Here is a 13416-nt window from a genome sequence, read left to right on the forward strand (position 1 = left end):
CTAGATGACTGGTTACAGCACGCATGCAACATCACTGAAAATATATCGAATAGTGATTCCTGCTGGCCAGTTGGGTATATTGCAAGTTGGACACAGGATGTACCACTTATGAAAGATTACATTATCACTCTATGATGATAGATTTCTATTGGTTGCGGTAGCATTTTATATTTTGTGGGTAAAGTATTAATATATACACAGTAAATAATCTAGGAGTGACTGGTTTATTTATCTGGGATTCATTCCAACCAAGCACTATTAAGCACCATTTGGTACCAGTTTACCAATAGGCCTACTTTTATCACTGGCCCAAGCTTTTTGGTTTGTGGGGTGCCCCTGGCCATAGAGGTGGGCCCTAAGCAGTTGATTATTTTGCTTATAGCACTGGCCGCCACTGTGGTGTCGGTTTACCAGTAGTGGAAATTCACACCACACCTTCGCTCATGCGCAGTGAACTGTTTGCCTCTATGTTTGGCTGCTGCATCAACTGCAAGCCTGGAAAGTGAAAACATTATGCATGGTAGAGTCATAAACTATAAGGTAAGTTATAACAAACTTTAATTTGAGAGCTGGAGGTGCAGAATCCCTCTGGTATGTGGTGCAGGAGTGACACCATTACCTGCCCAAACTCACTGTGCAGAACAAGAGGAGAGAGCCCCAGCTTAAGATCCAGGGTGCATGTGTTGTCTGTCAATGCTGGTCAGATGTAAACTTTAATGTGAAGTCTCTGGATGAAACAGTGAAGGTGAAGGCGGTGATGCTGGGAGTGTAGAAATGTAGAGGAGACGGATCACATTACCATCCCTATAGGTGACATTTTCTGCCAACTGAACAACACCAGGATTAAAATTAAACAAAAACTGTATGAATTGACAACTTCCATGTTCCATACATTGATGCTCAATGTAAAGCATGTTGAAATTTGAAGTTAATAGAATGTTAAAGAGATCATCTGGGATATTACCTGCTGCATATATTCACTGAAAAGCGGGGTTACTATGTTCCGTTGTCCTTTGTTTGCTAAATCGTAAGTTGTTAACTGAAAGTGTGTTATTTTAATTATGAGTTTCAAATAAAGTCTTTAGTGCGGACATCAACCTTGAATCCAGAGCCTATGTACCCTGAGACCCCTCTTACCTATGGGCCTTAGCAGTGGCCTCTCCCCAGGCCCTTCTGCAACATCTTTGAGATGTCACCTTGCACCACACAGAGTAGAGAATTTGGTACCTGACAGAATTTGTAACTTTACCGAAGCAACCTTTCTTGTTCAACAATCATGTGTTATAAATCTGTGACTATTTATGTGTATTGCTCAGTTTACTAAACTCTAGTTAATTAATCGCCTCCTTATAACGCACATAGAAAGGTTTATGAATCACGCTGGAAGACTATAACGAAGTTTGGTCCTGATTGCACAATTCTTTTGCTCAATGAAAATGTCCTCCAAAGTAACAGTGTTGTGTACCTATTGGCAGTTTCTATTGAGGGCTTTGTTTTAGAAGTCTGGCAATAACTTTGGTATAAAAAAATCCCAAAGTTTAAAAAAAATTGTATAACACTGCTATTGTCATCACGCTGTCCATGGTACTGAAATGATGTGCATTCTAATGTCTGCAGCTTTGTACATTTCCTTTTAATTAATCGATTGTATTACTGTAGCCTACCTAGAAGGTGCACCTATGATAAATTATACATAAGAAAAATAGAGTCCAGTAAAAAAACACTTTCAGTATGCACAAAAACACTACAGAGAGGATAGGAAACAATTGTCAGTAAATCCCCCATCAATATTCTCATTGATTTATTTCACACCCAAGGGTTCTCATAGTCCATTAAGAGTAGAAAGTGTGGGAGTAAAAGTTAATTTGGGATTTTAAGTTATTTATTTTCATAAAGTCGATGGGGAAGCAGGCTCCCAGCAACACAGCCTTCATCTTCACTTCCAGTTCCATAGGGAATGAGATTACAAAGTTATCTGCATCTTGACAACTTCCTGCAGCAATCCAACCCATTTCTTACTGATCTTCCCCACCACGTTTTCTCATCCAGGGACTCAATCTGCATGGTGAGTTTAGTGTAGAAAGGGTGCCAGTTCTGCACCACGTACCCTATGGGGTTCCCAGAGGGATTCTGCACCTCCAGCTCTTGCAGGTAGCAGGGGAAGCAGCAGGAGTCGCACCTCAAAGGGTGTATCAGGGTCATTGCTTCCTGTCCCAGGTTGTCCTGGATGTGAAGGGTGAAAAGTAAGGCCGGGGCCGCAGAACTGTAGAGTGCAGCAGTCATTCTCCTCTGCTACAGCAAACACTTGCTGCCCGACACTGTTCTTTACAATGTAGTTAGTATTCACTCACCAGTCCAGAACCACTTCAGCCAGATTAACTTTCTGGTGGTCGAGGAGCTAGTCGATCTCAGTCAGTTATTCCAATCCTGGATGGCAGGCTAGTGGTCTGAGAAGGGCAGGCATCAGCACAAGAGCCTGAGGGGGCACAAAGGCTGGGGGTAGTGGGACTCCGGGCTCATGGGGGCGGGGTAGAGGCCTGAGGGTAGTGACACAAAATCAGCAGGTAGCCTAAGATACATGCAAAACAAAGAGTTTAGGGAATATATAGCCTACTGCTTTTGGAGAGAACTTTGAATAATCCTTCATTTCAACAAAAGGTAAGTAGGCCTAATCAAGTGTAGTACACAGCATGCCAGACTAGACCAGCTACTGAAACTGTAGGCGTAGGCCTACCTGCTTTGATTTGATTTATTATTAGTGTCTTGCATCTTCAGGATGCCCAGCTCACTTGAGCCCTGGCACCCCCTGGCACCGGGGCCAATCCAGCCAGCACCCTTCCCCAGAGATATGGGGGGAAGGGCCGGAGAGGGCTGAGGCTGACCCAGGGAGGGGGGCCCGACCCCCAGAGAGGGGTGCCTACCTCCGCCCATGGCCACCAGGGGGCACCAGTACATCCAGCCAGCTTCCTGAACCAGGGATATGAGGGGAGAGGGCCAGAAATCTGAGGCAGAACCAGGGAGAGGGGGCGACCCCCGCCCAGAGCCACCAGGGGGACCCACTACATCCACCTAGCTCCCTACAGAGAGCTAGAGAGGGATGAGGCCAACCCAGGGAAAGGGGGGCCAACACCCGGAGAGGGGTGCCGACCCCCACCCACGGCCAAAAGGGGGTGCCACTACAACGAGCCAGCTCCCTGCACCAGGGAGATGGGGGAGAGGGCCAGAGAGGGCTGGGGCCGCCCCAGTGAGGGTGGGGGTGTCCCCCTTCGAGGGCGGCTGACCCCCTGCCCTCGACCCCCAGGCGGCGCCACTACATGCACCCTGCTCTCTTCACCAGGAAGAGGGGGGGGGGGGGGGGGGGGGGGCAGCCAGAGAGAGGGCCCATCCCCTGCCTGTGGCCACCAGGGGGTGCTACTAAATTCACCCAGAGAGGGCTGGGGCTGACCAAGGGAGCCGGAGCCAATTTTTATTATTGCCGAAAATGTGTTATTTGGTAAATACAGGCTTAGAAAATGTTATACGTTTTGTTCTATGGGATAATCTTCATCGGCTAACGTTACATTTAGTTTTTTAAAGCATTTATGCACATAAAGCACATAAAGGCTTCATAATTGATAAAGGTCCTGTTAAATGACTGATATTATCTCATAGAAGGAAACGTATATGATCTCCTGAGCCCATCTTAACCTGACCTTATTTTCAGCGTTTTGTCATATTTCTACCAGCATTACATTTACATTTTAGTAATTTAGCAGACACCCTGATAATATTTTACTAAATACATATACTGGGACATCTTTTAGCATTTTCCTCACAGTATCACACATTTTCAAGCTTTATTAGTCTTATTACACCAATTATTTACAGGATCAGTGGGTCCCCGTCGGAACAGTTGAGCTAATGTAGGCTAATGTGATTAGCATGAGGTTGAAAGCAACAAGAACATTTCCCAGGACATAGACATATCTGATATGGGCAGAAAGCTTAAATTCTTGTTAATCTAATTGCACTGTCCAATTTACAGTAGATATTACAATTGGCTTAGTGTCATCTGGGTTAGGGAGGGTTTGGCCGGTAGGGATATCCTTGTCTCATCACACACTAGTGACTCCTGTGGTGGGCTGGGCGCAGTACATGCTAACCAGGTTGCCAGGTGCACAGTGTTTCCTCTGACACATTGGTGAGGCTGGCTTCCGGGATGGATGCGCGCTGTGTTAAGATGCATAGCTTTTGACCTTTGTCTGTCCCAAGCCCATACGGGAGTTGTAGCGATGAGACAAGATAGTAACTACTAACAATTGGATACCACAAATTGGGGAGAAAAGGGGGTACTTTTTTTTTTTAAACAAACAAACAAAATTGTTAATAAACCAATTTGGCACATTTGGGCAGTCTTGACACAACATTTTGAACAGAAATGCAATGGCTCATTGAATCAGTCTAAAACCTTGCACATACACTGCTGCCAACTAGTGGCCAAAATCTATATTATGCCTTGACTCCTAAGTCATTTTAGGCAAAAATTTGGGAAAAAAGGGTCCAATCCTTAAGAGGTAACCCTAACCCATGGAGATGTCATTAACATTCCAATTATTTTATACATGATTTCATGCCTCAAGTAAATAACATATCAAGTGCCTTATTTTGCAAAGATTGTTCTCTGATAATACAAAATGACATTACATATCCTCCATCCTGTTGGTCCAAATAACCAATGCCAGTTTATTTATCTTTTTTTTTTTTCACCTTTATTTAACCAGGTTGACCAGTTGAGAACAAGTTCTCATTTACAACTGCGACCTGGCCAAGATAAAGCAAAGCAGTGCGACAAAAACAACAACACAGAGTTACACATAAACAAACATACAGTCAATAACACAATAGAAAAATCTATGTACAGAGTGTGCAAATGTAGAAGAGTAGTGAGGTAAGGCAATTTAGCATTAACACTGGAGTGATAGATGTGCAGATGATGATGTGCAAGTAGAGATACCGGGTTGCAAAAGAGCAAGAGGATAAATAACAATATGGGGATGAGGTAGTTGGGTATTTACAGATTGGCTGTGTACAGGTAGGGTACACATCGGTAAGCTGACAGCTGATGCTTAAAGTTAGAGAGGGAGATATAAGATTCCAGCTTCAGTGATTTTTGCAATTCGTTCCAGTCATTGGCAGCAGAGAACTGGAAGGAAAGGCGGACAAAGGAAGTGTTGACTGGGGATGACCAGTGAAATATACCTGTTGGAGCGTGTGCTACGTGAGGGTGTTGCTATGATGACCAGTGAGCTGAGATAAGGAGGGGCTTATAGATGACCTGGAGCCAGTGGGTTTGGCGACAAATATGTAGTGAGGGCCAGCCAACGAGAACATACAGGTCGCAGTGGTGGGTAGTATATGGGGCTTTGGTGACAAAACGGATGGCACTGTGATGATGTGTTGGAGGCTACTTTGTAAATGACATCGCCGATGTCAAGGATCGGTAGGATGGTCAGTTTTACAAGGATATGTTTGGCAGCATGAGTGAAGGATGCTTTGTTGTGAAATAGGAAGCCAATTCTAGATTTAATTTTGAATTGGAGATACTTAATGTGAGTCTGGAAGGAGAGTCTAACCAGACACCTAGGTATTTGTAGTTGTCCACATATTCTAAGTCAGAACCGTCCAGAGTAGTGATGCTAGTCGGGCGGGTGGGTGCGGGCAACAATCGGTTGAAGAGCATACATTTAGTTTTCCTAGCATTTAAAAGCAGTTGGAGGCCACGGAAGGAGTGTGGTATGCCATTAAAGCTTGTTTGGAGGTTTGTTAACACAGTGTCCAAAGAAGGGACAGATGTATATAGAATGGTGTCGTCTGCGTAGAGGTGGATCAGAGAATCACCAGCAGCAAGAGCGACATCATTGATATATACAGAGAAAAGAGTCGGCCCGATAATTGAACCCTGTGGCACCCCCATAGAGACTGCCAGAGACAGGCTCTCCGATTTGACACACTGAACTCTATCTGAGAAGTAGTTGGTGAAACAAGCGAGGCAGTCATTTGAGAAGCCAAGGCTATTGAGTCTTGCCGATAAGAATGTGAAGATGGCTGCACAGTACTGTCTTTTATCGATGGCGGTTATGATATCATTTAGGACCTTGAGCATGGCTGAGGTGCACCCATGACCAGCTCGGAAACCAGATTGCATAGTGGAGAAGGTACAGTGCGATTCGAAATGGTCGGTGATCTGTTTGTTAACTTGGCTTTCGAAGATTTTAGAAAGGCAGGGCAGGATGGATATAGGTCTATAACAGTTTGGGTCTAGAGTGTCTCCCCCTTTGAATAGGGGGATGACCGCGGCAGCTTTCCAATCTTTGGGAATTTCAGGCGATATGAAAGAGAGGTTGAACAGGCTAGTAATCGGGGTTGCAACAATTTCGGTGGATCATTTTAGAAAGAGAGGGTCCAGATTGTCTAGCCCAGCTGATTTGTAGGGATCCAGATTTTGCAGCCCTTAAAGAACATCAGCTGTCTGGATTTGGGTGAAGGAGAAGCGGGGGGTGCTTGGGTAAGTTGCTGCAGGGGGGGCTGAGCTGTTGGCCGGGGTAGGGGCTTTCCAATTGGAAAGCATGGCCAGCCGTAGAAAAATGCTTATTGAAATTATCGATTAATGTAGATTTATTGGTGGTGACAGTGTTTCCTAGCCTCAGTGCAGTGGGCAGCTGGGAGGAGGTGCTCTTATTCTCCATGGACTTTACAGTGTCCCAAAACATTTTTAAATTAGTGCTACAGGATGCAAATATTGGTTCCTGACTTCCCTGAAAAGTTGCATATCGCGGGGGCTATTCGATGCTAATTCTGAACACCACAGGATGTTTTCATGCTGGTCAAGGGCAGTCAAGTCTGAGGTGAACCAAGGGCTATATCTGTTCTTAGTTCTACATTTTTAGAATGGGGCATGCTTATTTAAGATGGTAGGAAAGCACTTTTAAAGAGCAACCAGGCATCCTCTACTGATGGGATGAGGTCAATATCCTTCCAGGATACCCAGACCAGGTTGATTAGAAAGTCCTACGTTTGACCGCGGACCCATCACCCACGCAGGCAATGAGGCAGTGATCACTGAGATCCTGGTAAGAAGAACAAATTCTTATTTACAATGACGGCCTACCCCAGACGACGCTGGGCCAGACTCCCAATTACGGCCAGATGTGATGCAGCCTGGATTTGAACCAGTTGCACTGGGATGCAGAACTTCGTGTCTCAGACTACTGCGTCACTCGGGAGCCCCAATAGCACATTTCAGACACGAATGCAACAAAATGCACTTCACATGAAAAAACGATGAAAATAAAAACGGAAATATTTACTACATAAGAGGATAATTAATAAAAGAATAACAATTTAAAACTGAAAGACTGAAAAAACACCCTAAGGTAAATGCACCCCTGTCCAGTGTGTATTGACAGGTGATTAGAACGCTTCTTGTGGGCATTTTTACACCTGTTCAATGTTCATTTACATTTGATTAGAAGGTGTGTTATGGTCATTTTTACACGCGATCATTACACCTGTTCAATGTTCATTTACATGTGATTAGAACGTGTGTTATGGTCATTTTTACACCCTATCATTACACCTGTTCAATGTTCATTTACATGTGATTAGAACGTGTGTTATGGTCATTTTTACACGCGATCATTACACCTGTTCAATGTTAATTTACAGGTGATTAGAACGTGTGTTATGGCCATTTTTTACACGCGATCATTACACCTGCTCAATGTTCATTTACAGGTGATTAGAACGTGTGTTATGGTCATTTTTACACGCGATCATTACACCTGTTCAATGTTCATTTACAGGTGATTAGAACGCTTGAATATTGTACTTTCAGACGCATGAAATTGTACCATTGCACACGTTCTGAACGCCTGTGTCGTAACGGGTACATTTCATGGGTCTGAAAGTACCACATTGTAGCCCCTTCCACCTCAATTTCCGTGAGTTTGACTTTGTTTGACTTCCGGCCTGTTGAGATGAATCGCTTACCCAGGGAGGGAGTTTCTAAATATGGATCAAATTGTTCAAATTAGTCAAGGCGTTGGTGAGAAATGGAAGAAGAAATTAAAACAACTTTTCCCACATAGTATTACAACTACAAAGTTAACTTATTTTAATTTAAATAGTTAGTTAACAAGCTAGCAATAGTCTTATGTCTAGCCTGTAACTAATGGTTGTTACGTTGTGGGACAGAGCAATAGTTATTTATACTTGTCCTTTGGTTGAGACTAACATTCGTTTAGAAAATAATTGTTTACTTTGTGTATATTTGTTGTGTAATTGTTTGGATTTGCTAGTTGGCAAGCTGAGATGTATTTGCTCAAGTTGGCTAACTTAGCTATTAGCTCATGTTTTAGGAGAACTGTGGGATTCCGTATTTTACATTATAGCCATTACTATATATATATGATTAAATATTATCTGTTGTTGGCTGTGTGAGGTATCTGCATTTGTGCACTTGAGCATCATCATGAGATTAAACAACTGCTTGCTACATCTACTTGCCTGTTTGTGTGTGTGACAAGAACTGAGTAACATGGTGTGACCTGCATGTTGCAAAACTGTAGATAACAGCTCAGCAGATGCTTTGTCCTTGTGTTTGTATGTAACAATATTGAGCACATGGTGTAACTTGCCCTATCTTACACAGTTGTGGTTAATCAGGTATAGGGAGGGGTGGTCATCACAAGGTTTAACTGAGATGGAAAAATACTGAACAACACAATAGCAGGAACTGAGCAACTGTTATAACTAGACTGCGATACCAGAACAGAAAGGATCTATACATCGACGGAAGGAGGACTCCAAGAATGCGCCAAGAGGCGGGGACGCGCCTGCGATAGGCTGAGCAAGTCTAAACCACGCTCAGCCTCTACTGTGATAGGCCAACAGACGGGTTGGAACTATGTCTATCACAGAATAAGAACAACGTACATCCTGTCAGTTCCCTGTTCTGCCCTGCGTGGTATTACAGTGAGCCCGTATATACGAAAGTTGCATTTGCCATTTATTGCTTAGCTAATAAAAAATACATAGTATACAATCGGTGACTCTTTGTCATATGTATCCTGATACCAGATTCGAATTTACGCAACTCTAACAGAACAGACTAGCTCCTTGCAGAATCTTGACAAAAGAGAATGTGCAGTGCCCAGACAAGGTGAGAGCAAACTGCTACAGAGATAAAAAGGTAAGATCTCTATCTTGATTAGCTATATTTCAAGTTTGAACCAATGCAATGGGTATTTTATTGGCTTGCTAAATTTCCTGCTTTTCCTGAAAATGTCTATCTGATAAAGTTGTTAGTTCTAGGAAATGTAAAGTACTCAAGCATCTGCAGACCAGTGAGGAGGAGGACAGCCAATAAGACAAGAATTACTAGCTAGTTATATCAGACTTTATTGGCTTGCTAAATGAACTGCTTTTCCTGAAAATGTCTCTGATAAAGCTACACTCTTGGAAAAAAAGGTGCTATCTAGAACGAACATAAGTTATTCAGCTGTCCCCGTAAATAACTTTTTGAAGAACCCTTGTTGGTTCCAGGTTGAACCACCTTGTTGATTCCAGGTAGAACCACCTTGTTGGTTTCAGGTAGAACCACCTTGTTGGTTTCAGGTAGAACCACCTTGTTGGTTTCAGGTAGAACCACCTTGTTGGTTTCAGGTAGAACCACCTTGTTGGTTTCAGGTAGAACCACCTTGTTGGTTCCAGGTATAACCCTTTCCACAGAGGGTTCTACCTGGAACCCAAAAGGGTTACACTATGGGGACAGCTGAAGAACCCTTTTGGAACCCTTTTTTCTAAGAGTGTATACTATTTTTTTCTAATGCAATATCCATGTTACAGCCACAACATGATGATCATGTAGTCAAGCATCTGAAGACTAGCAAGGAGGAGAAAAGCCTGCTTTGGATGAGCAAGGGAGAACAATAACTAGCTATATCAGATAAACATGTTCAGGAGAAGCAGGGAGAGAGCAAGCTAGTAGTAGTAACATTATTATTAGAAACCTCACATGTGCATGTATCTGTGTTTTATATTTTAAGCAATAAGGCAGCTCGGGATTTGTGGTATGTGGAAAATATACCACGGCTTAGGGCTGCAACGCAGAGTGCCTGGATACAGCTCTTAGCCATGGTATATAACCCCCAAGGTGCCTTATTGCTATTAAAAAACTGGTTACCAACATAATTACAACAATCAACAAGTAGTATTGACTCATACCCAGGGTATACGGTCTGATATACCATGGCTTGCTATCTGTCTCATGTTGTACCGATCATCAACATGAACAAGACTGAATTCTGTTGAATTGTCAACTGGTCTAAATTGTTGTTAGGATGATGTTGCTGTTCAGAATGACATGTTTGACTGATGTTCACAGGAATCTCCAAATGCTATGTTGAACGAGCACCACGGATGAAGGAGCGGGAGGAAAGCGGACAGCTTCATTCTACCAAACATACAATGTTTGCTTCATGAACAATAGTTACATCTGAAATAAATACAGAATTATTTTAGTTAATTCTGTTTCTGTTTTTATGCTGGATGTGAGTAATTTAGCAGGTCTGTATTATAATGTATTGTTTTGAAACGTTAATTAAATATCTATTCAGTCAAAACTCACTTATTTTACGTTTGCTAAAATAATGTATGTTTTGTACTGTTACTTTTTACATTCTGAAACAGTCTCGTTAGTTTTGAGCTAGACTATGATCGGGGAAATGTCTTCTGTAAATGTCTACTACCCTTTTTAAAATGTTGATGAATGAAATTAGCACCTTTTCTTAGTTTGTTGCTACTGTCTGATGAGGAAGTGGGCAATGTGTAATACATTGGAGGAGGAAGGGAGAATTAATGAGAAATCAGAACTTGGCAATGTCAGGGAATAAGTAGGATAAATGTACATCCTATTAATGGCAAAAGAAACTGCAGAGGTAGCTTTAAGATAACATGCACATATCTAATGTTATGTACTGCACAGACGGCTAGCCAGCTATTTTCAAAACATTGGATTACCAATTTGAGCGGTGACGTCTCAGTTTGCACCACATTTTGACATGGAGGTATGTCTCCTAGAGATGAACGTACTTTGGTGCAAAAAGTGAAAATCCATCCCAGAACAACAGCAAAGGACCTTGTGAAGATGCTGGAGGAAACAGGTACAAAAGTATCTATATCCGCAGTAAAACGAGTCCTATATCGACATAACCTGAAAGGCCGCTCAGCAAGGAAGAAGCCACTGCTCCAAAACCGCCATAAAAAAGCCAGACTACGGTTTGTAACTGCACATGGGGACAAAGATCGTACTTTTTGGAGAAATGTACTCTTGTCTGATGAAACACAAATAGAACTGTTTGGCCATAATGACCATCGTTATGTTTGGAGGAAAAAGGGGGAGGCTTGCAAGCCGAAGAACACCATCCCAACCGTGAAGCATGGGGGTGGCAGCATCATGTTGTGGGTGTCCTTTGCTGCAGGAAGGACTGGTGCACATCACAAAATAGATGGCATCGTGAGGAGGAAAATTGTGGATCTATTGAAGCAACATCTCAAGACATCAGTCAGGAAGTTAAAGCTTGGACGCAAATGGGTCTTCCAAATGGACAATGACCCCAAGCATATTTCCAAAGTTGTGGCAAATTGGCATACGGACAACAAAGTCAAGGTATTGGAGTGGCCATCAAAGCCCTGACCTCAATCCTATAGAAAATATGTGGGCAGAACTGAAAAACCGTGTGCGAGCAAGGAGGCCTACAAACCTGACTCAGTTACACCAGCTCTGCCAGGAGGAATGGGCCAAAATTCACCCAACTTATTGTGGGAAGCTTGTGGAAGGCTACCCAAAATGTTTGACCCAAGATAAACAATATTACCTCAATTAGCCCGACTAACTGGTGCTCCCACACATCGGCTACTCGGACAATTTGCATTGTGTCCCGCCAAACCCTCTTTTACACTGCTGCTGCTCTGTTTATCATCTATGCATAGTCACTTTAACTATGCCTACATATACAGTGGGGCAAAAAAGTATTTAGTCAGCCACCAATTGTGCAAGTTCTCCCACTTAAAAACATGAGAGGACTGTAATTTTCATCATAGGTACACTACTACAACTATGACAGACAAAATGAGAAAAAAAATCCAGAAAATTACATTGTATGATTTTTAATGAATTTATTAGCAAATTATGGTGGAAAATAAGTATTTGGTCACCTACAAACAAGCAAGATTTCTGGCTCTCACAGACCTGTAATTTCTTCTTTAAGAGGCTCCTCTGTCCTCCACTCGTTACCTGTATTAATGGCACCTGTTTGAACTTGTTATCAGTATAAAAGACACCTGTCCACAACCTCAAACAGTCACACTCCAAACTCCACTATGGCCAAGACCAAAGAGCTGTCAAAGGACACCAGAAACAAAATTGTAGACCTGCACCAGGCTGGGAAGACTGAATCTGCAATAGGTAAGCAGCTTGGTTTGAAGAAATCAGCTGTGGGAGCAATTATTAGGAAATGGAAGACATACAAGACCACTGATAATCTCCCTCGATCTGGGGCTCCACGCAAGATCTTACCCCGTGGGGTCAAAATGATCACAAGAACGGTGAGCAAAAATCCCAGAAGAGACCTAGTGAATGACCTGCAGAGAGCTGGGACCAAAGTAACAAAGCCTACCATCAGTAACACACTACGCCGCCAGGGACTCAAATCCTGCAGTGCCAGACGTGTCCCCCTGCTTAAGCCAGTACATGTCCAGGCCCGTCTGAAGTTTGCTAGAGAGCATTTGGATGATCCAGAAGAAGATTGGGAGAATGTCATATGGTCAGATGAAACCAAAATATAACTTTTTGGTAAAAACTCAACTCGTCATGTTTGGAGGACAAAGAATGCTGAGTTGCATCCAAAGAACACCATACCTACTGTGAAGCATGGGGGTGGAAACATCATCAACGAAGGAGTGGCTTCGTAAGAACCATTTCAAGGTCCTGGAGTGGCCTAGCCAGTCTCCAGATCTCAACCCCATAGAAAATCTTTGGAGGGAGTTGAAAGTCCGTGTTGCCCAGCAACAGCCCCAAAACATCACTGCTCTAGAGATCTGCATGGAGGAATGGGCCAAAATACCAGCAACAGTGTGTGAAAACCTTGTGAAGACTTACAGAAAACGTTTGTCCTCTGTCATTGCCAACAAAGGGTATATAACAAAGTATTGAGACCAAATACTTATTTTCCACCATAATTTGCAAATAAATTCATTAAAAATCCTACAATGTGATTTTCTGGATTTTTTTCTTCTCATTTTGTCTGTCATAGTTGAAGTGTACCTATGATGAAAATTATAGGCCTCTCATCTTTTTAAGTGGGAGAACTTGCACAA

The 13416-nt window shown here is 42.8% G+C and overlaps 1 long non-coding RNA gene across 1 annotated transcript; it reads left to right on the forward strand.

The window, feature by feature from the left end:
• The first annotated feature begins 6910 nt into the window (after positions 1 to 6910).
• LOC109905822 (uncharacterized) lies at positions 6911 to 10720 on the forward strand. Its single transcript, XR_002257316.2, has 2 exons — positions 6911 to 9229; positions 10424 to 10720. It is a non-coding gene; the product is annotated as an uncharacterized LOC109905822 (long non-coding RNA).
• Positions 10721 to 13416: the final 2696 nt, after the last annotated feature.

Source organism: Oncorhynchus kisutch, linkage group LG15 (assembly GCF_002021735.2).
Source record: "Oncorhynchus kisutch isolate 150728-3 linkage group LG15, Okis_V2, whole genome shotgun sequence".
In the NCBI taxonomy this organism is placed as follows: Eukaryota; Metazoa; Chordata; class Actinopteri; order Salmoniformes; family Salmonidae; genus Oncorhynchus; species Oncorhynchus kisutch.